This window comes from Salmo trutta, chromosome 20 (assembly GCF_901001165.1).
Source record: "Salmo trutta chromosome 20, fSalTru1.1, whole genome shotgun sequence".
Classification (NCBI taxonomy): Eukaryota; Metazoa; Chordata; class Actinopteri; order Salmoniformes; family Salmonidae; genus Salmo; species Salmo trutta.
In genome coordinates this window covers 25,252,028-25,269,779 of record NC_042976.1, presented here as the reverse complement: position 1 = coordinate 25,269,779, position 17,752 = coordinate 25,252,028, and the positions used below count along the sequence as shown (strand labels likewise).

The following is a 17,752-nucleotide window of genomic DNA, read 5'->3' as shown; positions in this document are numbered from 1 at the left end:
ACCAATAAAACTCTCCCTTCTGCCAAAACAGAACCATGTTTTAACAGAATACTTATTTGGCCCCTAAACCTCTGGTTCAATGGGGTGCCAAGAGAGTGGGTCTGCTTGGTGCATATTTATAAATACTGAAATAGTAGAATTACAGTGTAGGTCGGGTTTAAAAAATTCACCATGCCCCACCAGTCAGACACTGTTCTAAGGGGACTGTGTCACTGGAATAGGGGTCAGGGTGAAGTGAGTGGCTTTGTTATCATACCAGTTGGGATATATTCAAAGTACACGTGATTCTGGTGTGTGTGTGTGTGTGTTATCTTAGAGACTCATAAACAATTTGGACTGAAAGTTACATTTGCTTCAAAAGCACAGGTGCTTTGAATCATATAGACGTATCTAATGATTCTATACAAGGTGTGTAGGCTATGCCCCCACTCACATCTTTCTCGTACTGTACACATACTATCTCCTTTACTTGTGTGTATCAAAGACATCAGTCAGGCAACGGCTGTTCACATGGCAGTCCTGAGTAGCTCCCGCCTTCTGCAGCAGCAGATAAGTTGGAAAGGTCACAGTGTAGGGCTGGTTCCCTGGCATGGCGTCCATACAAGGCATTGGGCCAGGGAAAGGGTGCCAATGCAGAGATACCTCAGTGTTCTCTCTACTAGTATATTACAATGGCATTCTTCTGCAGGACACAAAAACAAGATTTATCACAGATACTTGTCCTAAACTACCAAGAAACAAATTGCGCTGGGAAGATTTCTGCAGTTGGTACATTCCAGGTTGTGTTAACTGCCTAAAATACCTACGTCGATCTATTTGCAGAATTTGGGACACTGGCAACGCTCATTACATTTCCATTAAGCACTTGGCTCCTTTGCAGCACATAGGCCATTGAATGACCTCCATATCACTGCTCATTATGTTCGCATATTTAGCAAGCATCAGGTCTTACAACTTCAAGTCTATTGCTAGCAAGCAGGCTTCTAAACTGAAAGGTACTCAGCACTTCACAGAACAGTCGCACCTGCCCAATTAAGATATATATATATATTTTTTTTTACTAACTGGTCTTTTGACCAATCAGATCAGCTCTTTTGCCTATAATTGGGAAAAAGATCAGAATTGGGCTCTGTGTAAAAACAGTCCTTGTTGTGAGAAGAATTCAGATATGCGAAGTGTTGACTTGAGCAGAAGTTATTTTAAGCCAAAGTGCATACCAGAGAGAGCAGCTGTCACAAGCCAGCCTCAGACAGGAAGGAGAATATCAAAGGACATTCAAACCAGGAAGTTTTTTTCAGGGTGACAGGAAGTAAAGTCTGCCTATGTGTATATAGTTATGGCGTCGGTATGGTTCAGCATGAAATTAGGACAGTATTGCATCCTTAAACGGAAATCTACAGTTGAAACAATAAAGCTTTTCTCCCATCCCCATTTCACTAAAAAGCTGAGGGATGGGGCTGGAAAAATGTAATCACTTTTAAATGTAGTTAGAACTATGTACGCAAGGACTGACCATCCATGATATAAAAATGTGTTTTAATCATGTTGAGGCTATATAGGGTTTACATTTACTTTGTTTACAAACATTGGACGTAAAAACAATGTTATATTTTGGTTTCTGGTTGGGTACATTTCAACTAAGCTCATGGGGCATTTATAAAGTTACAGTTGAAGTCGGAAGTTTACATACACTTAGGTTGGAGTCATTAAAACTCATTTTTCAACCACTCCACAAATTTCTTGTTAACAAACTATAGTTTTGGCAAGTCAGTTAGGACATCTACTTTGTGCATGACACAAGTAATTTTTTCAACAATTGTTTACAGATTATTTCACTTATAATTCCCTGTATCACAAATCCAGTGGGTCAGAAGTTTACATACACTAAGTTGACTGTGCCTTTAAACAGCTTAGAAAATTCCAGAAAATTATGTCATAGCTTTAGAAGCTTCTAATTGGCATCATTTGAGTCAATTGGAGGTGAACCTGTGGATGTATTTCAAGGCCTACCTTCAAACTCAGTGCTTCTTTGCTTGACATCATGGGAAAATCAAAAGAAATCAACCAAGACCTCAGGAAAAAACAGTAGACATCCACAAGTGTGGTTCATCCTTGGGAGCAATTTCCAAACGCCTGAAGGTACCACGTTCATCTGTACAAACAATAGTACTCAAGTATAAACACCATGGGACCACGCAGCCATCATACCGCTCAGGAAGAAGACGTGTTCTGTCTCCTGGAGATGAACACACTTTGGTGCGAAAAGTGCAAAATCAATCCCAGAACAGCAGCAAAGGACCTTGTGAAGATGCTGGAGGAAAAAGGTACAAAAGTATCAATATCCACAGTAAAACGAGTCCAATATCGACATCACCTGAAAGGCCACTCAGCAAGGAAGAAGCCACTGCTCCAAAACCTGCATAAAACAGCCAGACTACGGTTTGCAACTGCACATGGGGACAAAGATCGTACTTTATGGAGAAATGTCCTCTGGTCTGATGCAACAAAAATAGAACTGTTTGGCCATAATGGCCATCGTTATGTTTGGAGGAAAAAGGGGGATGCTAGCAAGCCGAAGAACCCCATCCCAACCGTGAAGCACGGGGGAGGCAGCATCATGTTGTGGGGGTGCATTGCTGCAGGAGAGAATGGTGTACTTCACAAAATATATGTCATCATGAGGAAGGAAAATGATGTGGATATATTGAAGCAACATCTCAAGACATCAGTCAGGAAGTTAAAGCTTGGTCGCAAATGGGTCTTCCAAATGGACAATGACCCCAAGCATACTTCCAAAGTTATGGCAAAATGGCTTTAGGACAACAAAGTCAAGGTATTGGAGTGGCCATCACAAAGCCCTGACCTCAATCCTATAGAAAATTTGTGGGCAGAACTGAAAAAGCCTGTGCGAGCAGAGGCCTACAAACCTGACTCAGTTACACCAGCTCTGTCAGGAGGAATGGGTCAAAATTCAACCAACTTATTGTGGGAAGCTTGTGGAAGGCTACCTGAAACATTTAACCTAAGTTAAACAATTTAAAGGCAATGCTACCAAATACTAATTGAGTGTATGTAAACTTCTGACCCATTGGGAATGTGATGAAAGAAATAAAAGCTGAAAGAAATCTCTACAATTATTCTGACATTTCACATTCTTAAAATAAAGTGGTGATCCTAACTGACCTAAAACAGGGAATTTTTACTAGGATTAAATGTCAGGAATAGTGAAAAACTGAGTTTAAATGTACTTGGCAAAGGTGTATGTAAACTTCTGACTTCAACTGTATACTGTTCAAGAAGTACAAAAAAGGATGTAACCACTGCAGATTGCCCCTTTAACACTACCTATACAATTCATTTAATTGTGGTTCATCCTGCCATATAAAAACAAATAGTCATGTTGCATTAGACATATATTTAATTCTAATCAGCAGAACAAGATTCACATAATTCAGAAAATCTGAACATTAAGCCAACACATTTCACTCAGTGGAACATCATCCTTGCAGCGACCACATCTTCCATTCAGGTTGCAGTATAAATACAAACAAGAGAAATATCCCAGGTTTCCTTCCGGACAGCCGGCTACCAACGACACACTGCAAAAGGAGAACAGAGGAGTGTCAACTTTAGCACATATAAACCATTTCAGATAGCAGTCAGACCTTCTGAAATGTTGTTAATCCAATGTGACAAGGTTATGAATACTCTGATCAAAATAAAGAAAAGCGCTACTAATATACAAGCTTGTCCCCATCACTGCTTGCGAGCGTCATTTAATAAATCACATTTAATCCCCTTTAAGTCAATCCAAGAGAAACAAGCCCTGCACCACCAAAGGTTATTTGCTCTTATCCATAAACAAACACTACAGCTGTTGACATCAGCAGCTTGTTCAACTTGAGCAGAAAAAAAGGCAGAAAATGCTAACTTACTGTAACGGCTTGTCTGTTGTGTGGCGGAAAGAAGCGCAGGAAGCAGCGAACACTGTGTGGTAATTTTAATAAACCACAAGCACAAAATAAAAGGTTTCCCAACAACAGGGAAAATACACTCGACAAGCACAGTCGAACAAAACGCAGTCGACACACAGAAAGACAATCCCGCACAATAGGGAGCGGGCCAGCTGAACTAAATAGCCCTCTTAATGACTAACTCAGGGCAGGTGAGAAAACATAAAAAAAGGGAAAAACAAAAAGGGAATCGGTGGTAGCTAATAGGCCGGTGACGACGACCGCCGAGCGCCATCCGAGCAGGAGGGGCGCCACCGTCGGTAGGAATCGTGACAGTACCCCCCTCCTGACGCGCGGCTCCTGCAGCGCGCCGACACCGGCCTCGAGGCCGACCTGGAGGACGAGGCGCAGGGCGATCCGGACGGAGGCGGTGGAACTCCTTCAACATGGATGGGTCCAAGACGTCCTCCGCCGGCACCCAGCACCTCTCCTCCGGACCGTACCCCTCCCAGTCCACGAGGTACTGCAGGCCCCCCGCCCGGCGTCTCGAGTCCAGAATGGCCCTTACGCTGTACGCCGGGGACCCCCCGATGTCCAGGGGGGGTGGAGGGACCTCCGGCACCTCATCTTCTTGTAGGGGACCAGCCACCACCGGCCTGAGGAGAGACACATGAAACGAGGGGTTAATACGGTAATAGGAAGGGAGTTGCAACCGATAACACACCTCGTTTATCCTCCTCAGGACTTTGAAGGGCCCCACACACTGCGGCACCAGCTTCCGGCAGGGCACGCGGAGGGACAGGTTCCGGGTCGAGAGCCAGACCCTGTCACCCGGTGCGAACACCGGTGCCTCACTGCGGTGGCGGTCAGCACCCTGCCCACCTCCTGGTTCACCCTCTCCGCCTGCCCATTGCTCTCGGGGTGATAACCGGAGGTTAAACTGACCGAGACCCCCAGCCGCTCCATAAATGCCTTCCAGACCCTGGATGTGAACTGGGAACCCCGATCAGAGACAATATCCTCCGGCACCCCGTAGTGCCGCCGGAAGACGTGGGTAAATAGGGCCTTCGCAGTCTGCAGGGCCGTAGGGAGACCGGGCAAGGGGAGGAGACGGCAGGACTTAGAAAACCGATCCACAACCACCAGAATCGCAGTGTTCCCCTGAGAGGGGGGAAGATCTGTCAGGAAGTCGATAGACAGGTGCGACCATGGCCGTTGTGGAATGGGGAGGGGCTGTAACTTCCCTCTCGGTAAATGTCTAGGAGCCTTACTCTGGGCACACACCGAACAGGAAGAGACATATGACCTCACGTCCTTAGCCAAGGTGGGCCACCAATACTTCCCCCTTAGACTCCGCACTGTCCTCTCTACACCAGGATGACCCGCCGCAGGTAGCGTGTGCGCCCACCGAATCAACCGATCGCGAACATCGAGCGGCACATACATGCGCCCCACGGGCACCTGCGCAGGCGCAGGTTCCAACACCAGTGCCCGCTCGATGTCCGCGTCCACCTGCCACACCACTGGTGCCACCAGCCTAGACGCTGGAATGATGGGAGTTGGATCGATGGGTCGGTCATCCGTGTCATACAGACGGGACAGTGCGCCGGCTTTAGTATTAAGGGAACCCGGTCTATATGAGATGGTAAACCTAAACCGGGCGAAGAACATGGCCCACCTTGCCTGACGTGGATTCAGTCTCCTCGCTGCCCGGATGTACTCCAGGTTTCGGTGGTCGGTCCAGATGAGAAAGGGGTGCTTAGCCCCCTCAAGCCAGTGTCGCCACACCCTCAAGGCTTTGACTACCGCTAGCAACTCCCTGTCCCCCACATCGTAGTTACGCTCCGCCGAACTGAGCTTCCTTGAGAAGAAAGCGCAGGGGCGGAGTTTCGGTGGCGCACCCGAGCGCTGTGATAGCACAGCACCCACCCCAGCCTCGGATGCGTCCACCTCTACTACGAACGCTAAAGACGGGTCCGGGTGCGCCAACACGGGCGCTTCGGTGAACAGTGTCTTCAACTTCTTGAAGGCTCCGTCCGCCTCCGTCGACCATCTCAAACGCGCCGGCCCCCCCTTCAGCAGTGAGGTAATGGGAGCCGCTACCTGGCCAAACCCCCGGATAAACCTCCGGTAGTAGTTGGCAAAGCCCAAGAACCGCTGCACTTCCTTCACCGTGGTTGGAGTCGGCCAATTACGCACGGCCTTAACGCGGTCACACTCCATCACCACCCCCGTGGTGGAAATGCGATAACCCAGAAAGGAGACGGCTCGTTTGAAAAACTCACACTTCTCAGCCTTAGCGTATAGGTCATGCTCCAGCAGTCTACCAAGCACCTTGCGCACCAGGGACACGTGCGCGGAGCGGGTGGCGGAATATATCAGAATGTCATCGATATAGACAATCACGCCCTGCCCGTGCAGGTCCCTGAGAATCTCGTCAACAAAGGATTGAAAGACGGCTGGAGCATTTTTCAACCCATACGGCATGACGAGGTACTCATAATGGCCTGATGTGGTACTAAAGGCGGTTTTCCACTCATCTCCCTTCTTGATACGCACCAGGTTATATGCGCTCCTGAGATCCAATTTTGTGAAGAACTGTGCTCCGTGAAATTATTCCACCGCCGTAGCGATAAGAGGTAGTGGGTAACTAAACCCCACCGTGATCGCGTTTAGACCTCTATAATCAATGCACGGACGCAGACCTCCCTCCTTTTTCTTCACAAAAAAGAAACTCGAGGAAGCGGGTGAGATGGAGGGCCGAATGTACCCCTGTCCCAAGGATTCCGTGACGTATGTCTCCATAGCCCCCGTCTCCTCTTGTGACAAGGGGTACACGTGACTCCTGGGAAGCGCAGCGTTAACCTGGAGATCTATCGCACAATCCCCTTGTCGATGAGGTGGTAATTTAGTCGCTCTCTTTTTACAAAAAGCGATCGCCAAATCGGCGTATTCAGGGGGAATGCGCACGGTGGACACCTGGTCTGGACTCTCCACCGACGTGGCACCTATGGAAACTCCTAGACACCTCCCTGAACACTCCTCCGACCACCCCTGGAGAACCCCCTGTTTCCACAAAATGAGGGGATTGTGACCAGCCAGCCAGGGGACCCCCAGCACCACCGGAAACGCAGGTGAATCAATAAGAAAAAAGTTAATGCTTTCCTTATGATTCCCCAGCGTTACCATGTCCAGCGGCACCGTAGACTCCCTGACTAGCCCTGACCCTAATGGTCGGCTATCTAAGGAGTGCACGGGGAAGGGGGAATCTATCGGCACCCGTGGAATGCCCAGCTTAATGGCAAGTCCACGGTCCATAAAGTTCCCAGCTGCGCCTGAATCGACTAGCGCCCTATGCTGGGAAGAGGGAAAATTTTTTGAAAATGAAACAGGCAAAAACACATGACCAACAGGGGGTTCTGGGCGAATCTGGTGCTGACTCACCTGAGGTGACCGAGAAGTGTTCTGCCTGCCTTCTCGACTCCCAGACTGGCTCCTCCAGCACCAGTCGGCCGTGTGTCCTCTCCGACCACAGCTGGTGCAGGAGGAGCCACCTCCTCCGGTGCCCCTTGGCACGGCCCCCCCTACCTCCATAGGGGTAGGGGCGGGGGTGCACGGGGGTGGAACGGGCAGGACCCTCTCCGAACGCCCGTGAGCAGCCAGCAAATTGTCCAACCGTATGGACATATCAATGAGTTCGTCCAGGGATAGATTGGTGTCCCTACAGGCCAGCTCCCTGCGGACGTCTGCCCGGAGACTACACCGGTAGTGGTCTATGAGGGCCCTGTCATTCCACCCCGCTCCAGCAGCCAAGGTCCTAAACTCCAGCGCGAAGTCTTGAGCGCTCCTCGTCTCCTGCCTGAGGTGGAACAGCCGTTCACCCGCCGCTCTACCTTCGGGGGGGTGGTCGAAAACAGCCCGAAAGCGGCGGGTGAACTCTGGGTAGTGGTCCCTCGCCGAGTCTGGAGCGTTCCAGACCGCATTAGCCCACTCCAGAGCTCGGCCCGTCAGGCAGGAAACGAGGGCACTCACGCTCTCCTCTCCTGTAGGAGCAGGTCTGACGGTGGCCAGGTACAACTCTAACTGGAGAAGAAACCCCTTGCACCCAGCCGCCGTCCCATCGTACTCCCTCGGGAGTGCCAGGCGAAGCGCGCCAGAGCCAGACGTCGTAGGAGGAGGAGATGGTTGTATCGGGGGGGTGAAGGTGGAGAGAGGATACCACTCCTCTCCCATCGGTCCATCTTCTCCATCATCTGGTCCATGGCGGATCCGATGCGATGCAGGACCGATGTATTATGAAGGACACGTTCCTCCATCGAGGGTAGTGGAGTGCCCGCTGCTCCCGCTGATTCCATGCTCTTGGTGGTGCGGGATTCTGTAACGGCTTGTCTGTTGTGTGGCGGAAAGAAGCGCAGGAAGCAGCGAACACTGTGTGGTAATTTTAATAAACCACAAGCACAAAATAAAAGGTTTCCCAACAACAGGGAAAATACACTCGACAAGCACAGTCGAACAAAACGCAGTCGACACACAGAAAGACAATCCCGCACAATAGGGAGCGGGCCAGCTGAACTAAATAGCCCTCTTAATGACTAACTCAGGGCAGGTGAGAAAACATAAAAAAAGGGAAAAACAAAAAGGGAATCGGTGGCAGCTAATAGGCCGGTGACGACGACCGCCGAGCGCCACCCGAGCAGGAGGGGGCGCCACCGTCGGTAGGAATCGTGACACTTACAGAGGACACTGCAAAACATGCAGAAGTTAGGGAGGGGCCTTATCCACAAAGCATCTCAGAGTAGAAAATGTGTTAGTTATAGAACTGTCATTCTCATTGAAAGCAGGTCTAAGAAGCGGTAGGTCTGTTCCATGAGCGCTATTTCTATACTTCCCTTAAGTTTCGTTTTTGCATCTTTTACTTTTGTACATCAGCTTCAAAAACAGCTGAAAATACAATATTTGTGGTTATTGAAAATATATTTCACAGCGGTTTGGACAGTACAATGCCTACCTACACTTGTTTTGTCAAAGTGAAATTAGGCAAACAGAAAATGGCGGATGGATTTCGGAATATTGTACCCTTAACTTCATTTTAATGTAAATAAAAATGACCTAATAGCAGGAGTGTCTACTACTGATTAGGGATGGATCGAAATTCACAGAATTGGTACCTGGAGGAAAATGTGGGAGGGTCATTAAATTTCAGTCAACGGGAGGGTTTAGTATTTTTTTTAAATCTAGTCCAGGGGAGGGTCATGTAATTCATAATTGATGAAATGTATATTTCCCAGTGTTTTAGAATGTATTGCTTATTAGAAGATGAGATAGACAGATGTACTGTTTATCGATGTGTGCTCAATGCCGCCCCTCATCTCTGATTCTCCACTGGGAACGCAATATCAAGTGAGCCTATAGGCTATTTAGTGTGGTCTAAATCAAATGATACATAGCCTATAGGCTACGAAGTGCATGCGTGTAGACGCACAGAGCAAAGTTATATTTCTAAGATAGCTGCTGGGACGGTGTAAATAAAACTAGTCTGCACTACACATTGCAATGGATATTCCAAACCTGATCCCGGCCTGCTCTGGCTGATCAAATCTAATTTTATTAGTCACATGTGCCGAATACAACAGGTGTAACAGACCTTACAGTGAAACACTTACAAGACCCTAACTGACAGTGCAGTTTAAAAAAATATGGATAAGAGATAAAAGTAACAAGTAATTAAAGAGGAGCAGTATAAAATATTATATACAGGGGGGTGCTGGTACAGAGTCAATGTGCGGGGGCACCGGTTAGTTGAGGTAGTATGTACATGTAGGTAGAGTTAATTGAAGTGCCTATGCATAGATGACAACAGAGTGCCAGTGTTGCGGAGAGGGGAGGTCAATGTGAATAATTGGGGTAGCCATTTCATTAGATGTTCAGAGTCTTATGGCTTTGGGGTAGAAGCTGTTTAGAAGCCTCTTGGACCTAGACTTGGCACTCCGGTACCGCTTGCCGTGTGGTAGCAGAGAGAACAGTCTATGACTAGGATGGCTGGAGTCTTTGACAATTTTCAGGGCCTTCCTTTGACACCACCTGGTATAGAGGTCCTGGATGGCATGAAGCTTGGCCCCAGTGATGTACTGGGCCGTTCGCATTACCCTCTGTAGTGCCTTGCGGTCGGAGGCCGAGCAGTTGCCATACCAGTCAGGATGCTCTCGATGGTGCAGCTGTAGAACCTTGAGGATCTGAGGACCCATGCCAAATCTTTTCAGTCTCCTGAGTGGGAATATGTTATGTCGCGCCCGCTTCACGACTGTCATGGTGTGCTTGGACCATGTTAGTTTGCTGGTGATGTGGACACCAAGGAACTTGAAGCTTTCAAGCTGCTCCACTGTAGCCCTGTCGATGAGAATGGGGGCGTGCTCTGTGCTCTTTTTCCTGTAGTCCACAATCATCTCCTTTGTCTTGATCACGTTGAGGGAGAGGTTGTTGTCCTGGCACCACACAGCCAGGTCTCTGACCTCCTCCCTACAGGTTGTCTCGTTGTTGTCGGTGATCAGGTCTACCACTGTTGTGTCATCGGCAAATTTAATGATGGTGTTGGAGTCGTGCAGTCATGAGTGAACAGGGAGTACAGGAGGGGGCTGAGCACGCACCCCTGAGGGGCCCCTGTGTTGAGGATCAGCGTGGCGTGTTGTTACCTACCCTCACCACCTGGGAGTGGTCCATCAGGATCCAGTTGCAGAGGGAGGAGTTTAGTCCCAGGGTCCTTAGCTTAATGATGAGCTTGGTGGGCACTATGGTGTTGAACGCTGAGCTGTAGTCAATGAATAGCATTCTCACATAGGTGTTCCTTCTGTTCAGGCGGGAAAGGGCAGTGTAGAGTGTAATACAGACTGCATTACAGTCAGGGAAAAAAGTATTTGATCCCCTGCTGATTTTGTACGTTTGCCCACTGACAAAGAAATTATCAGTCTATAATGTTAATGGTGGGTTTATTTGAACAGTGAAAGACAGAATAACAACAACAAAATCCAAAACACATGTCAAAAATGTTATACATTGATTTGCATTTTAATGAGGGAAATAAGTATTTGACCCCCTCTCAATCAGAAAGAATTCTAGCTCCCAGGTGTCTTTTATACAGGTAACGAGCTGAGATTAGGAGCACACTCTTAAAGGGAGTCCTAATAAATCTCAGCTTGTTACCTGTATAAAAGACACCTGGGAGCAGAAGCAATCAATCAATCAGATTCCAAACTCTCCACCATGGCTAAGACCAAAGAGCTCTCCAAGGATGTCAGGGACAAGATTGTAGACCTACACAAGGCTGGAATGGGCTACATGATCATCGCCAAGCAGCTTGGTGAGAAGGTGACAACAGTTGGTGCGATTATTCGCAAACGGAAGAAACACAAAATAACTTCAATCTCCCTCAGCCTGGGGCTCCATGCAAGATCTTACCTCGTGGAGTTGCAATGATCATGAGAACGGTGAGGAATCAGCCCAGAACTACACGGGAGGATCTTGTCAATGATCTCAAGGCAGCTGGGACCATAGTCACCAAGAAAAAATTGGTAACACACTACGCCGTGAAGGACTGAAATCCTGCAGCGCCCGCAAGGTCCCCCTGCTCAAGAAAGCACATATACATGCCCGTCTGAAGTTTGCCAATGAACATCTGAATGATTCAGAGGACAACTGGGTGAAAGTCTTGTGGTCAGATGAGACAAATGGAGCTCTTGGCATCAACTCAACTCGCCGTGTTTGGAAGAGGAGGAATGCTGCCTATGACCCCAAGAACACCATCCCCACCGTCAAACATGGAGGTGGAAACATTATGCTTTGGGGGTGTTTTTCTGCTAAGGGGACAGGACAACTTCACCGCATCAAAGGGACGATGGACGGGGCCATGTACCGTCAAATCTTGGGTGAGAACCTCCTTCCCTCAGCCAGGGCATTGAAAATGGATCGTGGATGGGTATTCCAGCATGACAATGACCCAAAAGACACGGCCAAGGCAACAAAGGAGTGGCTCAAGAAGAAGCACATTAAGGTCCTGGAGTGGCCTAGCCAGTCTCCAGACCTTAATCCCATAGAAAATCTGTGGAGGGAGCTGAAGGTTCGAGTTGCCAAACGTCAGCCTCGAAACCTTAATGACTTGGAGAAAATTTGCAAAGAGTAGTGGGACAAAATCATCCTGAGATGTGTGCAAACCTGGTGGCCAACTACAAGAAACGTCTGACCTCTGATTGCCAACAAGGGTTTTGCCACCAAGTACTAAGTCATGTTTTGCAGAGGGGTCAAATACTTATTTCCCTCATTAAAATGCAAATCAATTTATAACATTTTTGACATGCGTTTTTTGGGATTTTGTTGTTGTTATTCTGTCTCTCGCTGTTCAAATAAACCTACCATTAACATTATAGACTGATCATTTCTTTGTCAGTGGGCAAACGAACAAAATCAGCAGGGGATCAAATACTTTTTTCCCCTCACTGTATCTGTGGATCTGTTGGGGAGGTATGCAAATTGGAGTGGGTCTGGGGTTTCTGGGATAATGGTGTTGATGTGAGCCATGACCAGCCTTTCAAAGCACTTCATGGCTACAGACGTGAGTGCTATGGGTCAGAAGTCATTTAGGCAGGTTACCTTAGTGTTCTTGGGCACAGGCACTATGGTGGTCTGCTTAAAACATGTTGGTATTACAGACTCGGACAGAGAGAGGTTGAACATGTCAGTGAATATACTTGTTAGTTGGTCAGTGCATTCTCGCATTACACATCCTGGTAATCCGTCTGGTCCTGCGGCCTTGTGAATGTTGACCTGTCTAAAGGTCTTACATCAGCTGCGGAGAGCATGATCACACAGTCTTCCGGTACAACTGGTGCTCTCATGCATGTTTCAGTGTTATTTGCCTCGAAGCGAGCATAGAAGTAGTTTAGCTCGTCTGGTAGGCTCGTGTCACTGAGCAGCTCTCGGCTGTGCTTCCCTTTGTAGTCTCATGGTTTGCAGACCCTGCCACATCCAACGAGTGTCAGAGCCGGTGCAGTACGACTCGATCTTAGTCCTGTATTGACGCTTTGCCTGTTTGTATAACGCTCCTTGAAAGTGGCAGCTCTAGCCTTTAGCTCAGTGCGGATGCTGCCTGTAATCCATGGTTTCTGGTTGGGGTATGTATGTACGGTCAGTGTGTCGACGACATCGTCGATGCACTTATTGATGAAGCCAATGACAGATGTGGTGTACTCCTCAATGCCATTGGAGGAATCCCGGAACATATTCCAGTCTGTGCTAGCAAAACAGTCCTGTAGCTTAGCATCCGCGTCATCTGACCACTTTTTTATTGATCTAGCCACTGGTGCTTCCTGCTTTAATTTTTGCTTGTAAGCAGGAATCAGGAGGATAGAATTGTAGTCAGATTTGCCAAATGGAGGGCGAGGAAAAGCTTTGTATGCATATGTGTGTGGAGTATAGGTGGTCCACATTTAACATCTTGATAGAAATGAGGTAAAACTGATTTAAGTTTCCCTGCATTAAAGTCCCCGGCTACTAGGAGCACCCCCTCTGGGTGAGCGTTTTCTTGTTTGCTTATGATGGAAACAACTCATTCAATGCTATCTTGGTGCCAGCCTCTGACTGTGGTGGTATGTAAACAGCTACAAAGAATATAGATGAGAACTCTCCCGGTAGTTAATGTGTTCTGCAGCTTATCATGAGAAACTCTACCTCAGGCAAGCAATGGCTCGAGACTTCCTTAGATATCGTTCACCAGTTATTGTTTACAAAAATACATAGACCGCCGCCCCTTGTCTTATCAGACGCCACTGTTCTATCCTGCGAGTACATCATGTAACCATGTTGATATTGTAGTCGTTCAGCCACGACTCTGAAGCAGAAGATGTTACAGTTTTTAATGTCCTGTTGGTAGTTTAATCTTCCGAATAACTCGTCCATTTCATTGTCCAAAGATTGCATGTTTGCGAGCAGAATTGAGGGGAGTGGGGGTTTATTCGATCGCCGTCTACTCCTTAGAAGGCAGCCCGCCCTCCGGCCTCTCTTTCTCCGCCTCCTCTTCACGCAGATCACTGGGGTCGGGGCCTGTTCCCGAGGGAGCCGTATATCCTCCGCCTCGGGCTCATCAGTCGTGAAAGAAGAAAAAGGATTCTGCTCGTCCGTGGTGAGTAATCGCAGTCCTGATGTCTAGAAGTTATTTTCGGTCATAACAGTTCGGTAGCGGCAACATTATGTACGAAAATAGTAAAAAAATAAGTTACAAACAGCACAGATAAACGAACAAAAATACACAATCGGTTGGGGGCACGTAAAACATCTGCCTTCTGCTCTGCCGCCATTTTACAAAACCTTTTTTTGTGTGCTGCCTAACCAATACTGTGCAGGCTTACATTGGCAGATCAGTAGGAGAGTCTAAGGCATCTTCTGAAAATATTATTTTTATTAGACCTAGTCCAAAAAATGAAATATCTTAGCCTATTCAGTTCAGTTTGAGAAGGCGATCACCGAGAAGGAGGACCAAGAGGTCAACTTGAATAGCTTGCTACAACTATCATTTATTTCATTTTAATTACTTTCCTAACAACAAGAGGGCTTTGTGTTGGAGCCTATTTCTTGCTATTTAAGAAATAAGAGGTAGGCCTACCTGCTTCACAGTCAAAATTAGGCTACAGGTGTCTATTTCCATAGATTTCCTGGCAAATTCCTACACCCACCATGCACTCTTTAAATAGCCTACATCCTTCCTGTCAGTGAAGGGCTATTCAGTTAAAACCAGGACTCTAATTGAGGGGGTATGAGAGGATATGCCACAGGCCTACCTTTTATTAGATAAAATGGCAAAAAGCACAGGCCTACCCCTTGTTAGTTTCAGATTTTGAAGAAAATATTTATAGAAAAGTGATCTACTGTATAACAGCGCTTTGGTCCGCAATGCTTTATGCTACAAACAAGCTGTAAAATACCTGGGAAATATGTGACTCCAATGTATATGGAGATATCATTGTTTCGTTTCTTTGACATTGAGGATGAGCAAAGTCCTCGGCTATACAAGGTTACCACTTTTTTTTCACCTGACAGGTGTGGCATATCAAGAAGCTGATTAAACAGCATGATCATTACACAGGTGGGGACAATTAAAGGCCACTCAAATGTGCAGCTCTGTCATGCCACAGATGTCTCAAGTTGAGGGAGCATGCAACCAATCAGAGCTCTTGCAGCATGAACTGACATGTTGTCCACTCAATCAAAGGATCAGAGAATGAATCTAGTACTTAAAGCATAAGCTACAGCTAGCTAGCACTGCACAAAATGTGGTGAGTAGTTGACTCAAAGAGAGAGAAAGACTATTTTTAAAGAGTTAACAAATGTGTTTCTTAAAAATGAAGAAGCGAGAGAGATTTGTTTTTTATCACTTTCAGTTTCACTTAGCTCGCAAATGCCATGTTAGCTAGCTGGCTATGACTATCCAACACAAGTCTACCAAGTAGAGCTGTTCTTAGTTTTATTAATTTATTGCCACTGGGGCCCACCAGTGTAACTGCTTACTGACTATAGACTAGCATTACTGCATGATTGTAGCGGGTTTGGTAATGCATTAGTTCTAATTGCTATGTTGACTAGGATTACTTAACTAATATGGGGACAACGATGTAGACTGCACGTAGCCGTTATGACATGGTTCGGCTTGTAAAGGTTTTTTCACCTGGTCACATACAGCTGATGTGTTTGTTGAACTTCACAAACGAAGGAAAAAGGTGAGAGGAGTAGAGTGCATAGAGGCAAGAATGAATACAACGTGGCTGCTATGAAAGTGAACTGTGTTTATGCGTGATCAGGGGTGTATTCATTCCGCTGATTCTTTTGAAAAACGTTTCTTAAACGGAAGAAAACGAAACAGGGATAAAAATACTAATTTGTCCAATAGAAACTCTTGTTTGCAAATGTTGGACTAATGATTACACCCTACATAATCTAGATGCAGGCAAGAGTGTGCAAGGCGGTATTGAATGTGTCACTGTCTGTCCATGTGTCACTATCATCTCAAATTTCTCTCTCAACTGGTGTACATTGCAAACTTTCCTTCATAAGCCAGGTTGTAGCAACCTCATGATGGGTAAATGGGAAAATTTGAGTATCATGTAGTTGCCTAAACCTATTGATGTTACATTGAACTGGGTGAATGGAATATGAATTACAGTCATCTAACATAATGTAATAGAAATAAGGCCATACTCATGTAAAAACAAAAATCGTCCTCCCTCATCATAAACGGCACAGACCGCCACTGAACTGAATACTCCAGAGAAGACAGTCCACGAGAAACTGTCACTTTACAAGTATAATGCAATTCAAGTTCCAATACATGTAAGCCTACCGAACATCCCTGACTTTCTTCGTCTCAGGGCACGCACAACTGGGTTTCAGTGGTTTCTTCTCTGTGCCCTCAATGGCCCGACGCTGGCAGCAGACATAGAGGACATTTTTCAGGCTGTACAATAAACAGTGTAAGCGATTAGCTGCATGGCATCATCATAAAACGGTCAATGTTATTCCGTATCCTTGGAACGTCCCTACCCTTAACCATATTAAACGTCAACTTCAAAATTGGGTGGGGATGTCCCAAGGATCCCGGATAGAACGGACCATCATAGAACGCAGAGTGAAAATGGAGGCAACTTTACACGAGAAGATACTCTGCTACATGCGTTTCAAAGTGACAGTTCTCAATATATTTGCTAGCTTCCCAAATTGATGGCAACATTGTGATTGTAGGTAGTTATTTAACTAAAGACAAACAGTTTCCTATAGCTGATGTCACTTCGCTTGTTACATTATAGGTAACTCAATATCACGTAGAAATTCAACTTGCAAAACCATAGTTAGCCATCTGCTAGAACCAAAACTATATGTCTAGGCTAGTTATCTAGCTAACATACAAAGCTATATTTTAGAAAAACATTAGCTTGTAATACTGTATGTCAAGATCACTCGTACTGAATTATTTAAGAGCAGAGCACAATTAAACATTCAGTAGAGAAGATATTTAACAACACACTAACGAAAATAATCCTTATGTAACATACTTAGCTAGCTAGCTGTTATGCCTTCATGTGTGTGTGTCCTTCCTTATACAACACGGTGTAGCCAGGTATGTTTTTTGATTCTCATTTCTTTGGAATCCCTCTGGCTGTTATGTTTATGTTTTGCATGTTACTGTTAATTTAAAAAAAATGTTTTTGATGGTTGCGCTACGATTTCTGGGACATGAAGTTTTCATTTCCAAGCTGCAACAAATTGACAAGTGTAAGTCATTCCACTCATCTTTGCTTCTACCAGGGGCGCAACTTTCACCGGGGGGGGGGGGGCATGATGCCCCCACATTCTGAAATTGCATATTTGTCCCCCCAGTTTTATCATTGCACTGTGATACGCAACGCAGCACCGGTGTGCTTTAGGACCATCAAATCAAATTTTTGGTCACATACACATATTTAGCAGATGTTACTGTGGGTGTAGTGAAATGCTTGTGTTCCTAGCTCCAACAGTCCAGTAGTATCTAACAATACACACAAATCTAAAGTAAAATAATGGAATTAGGAAATATATAAATATTAGGACGAGCAATGTCGGAGTGGCATTGACTAAAATACAGTAGAATAGAATACAATATATACATATGAAATGAGTAAGCAGTATGGTATGTAAACATTATTAAAGTGACTAGTGATCCATTATTAAAGTGACCAGTTATTCCATGTCTATGTATATGGGGCAGGGTTGAGTAACCGGGTGGT

General features: G+C 46.2%; 1 long non-coding RNA gene across 1 annotated transcript; it reads right to left on the bottom strand.

Moving 5' to 3' along the window:
* Positions 1 to 3,400: 3,400 nt before the first annotated feature.
* On the bottom strand, positions 3,401 to 17,183 carry LOC115155763 (uncharacterized). Its single transcript, XR_003868125.1, has 3 exons — positions 17,042 to 17,183; positions 16,333 to 16,446; positions 3,401 to 3,599 (listed from the first exon to the last, which is right to left on the bottom strand). It is a non-coding gene; the product is annotated as an uncharacterized LOC115155763 (long non-coding RNA).
* Between the last annotated feature and the right edge of the window lie 569 nt (positions 17,184 to 17,752).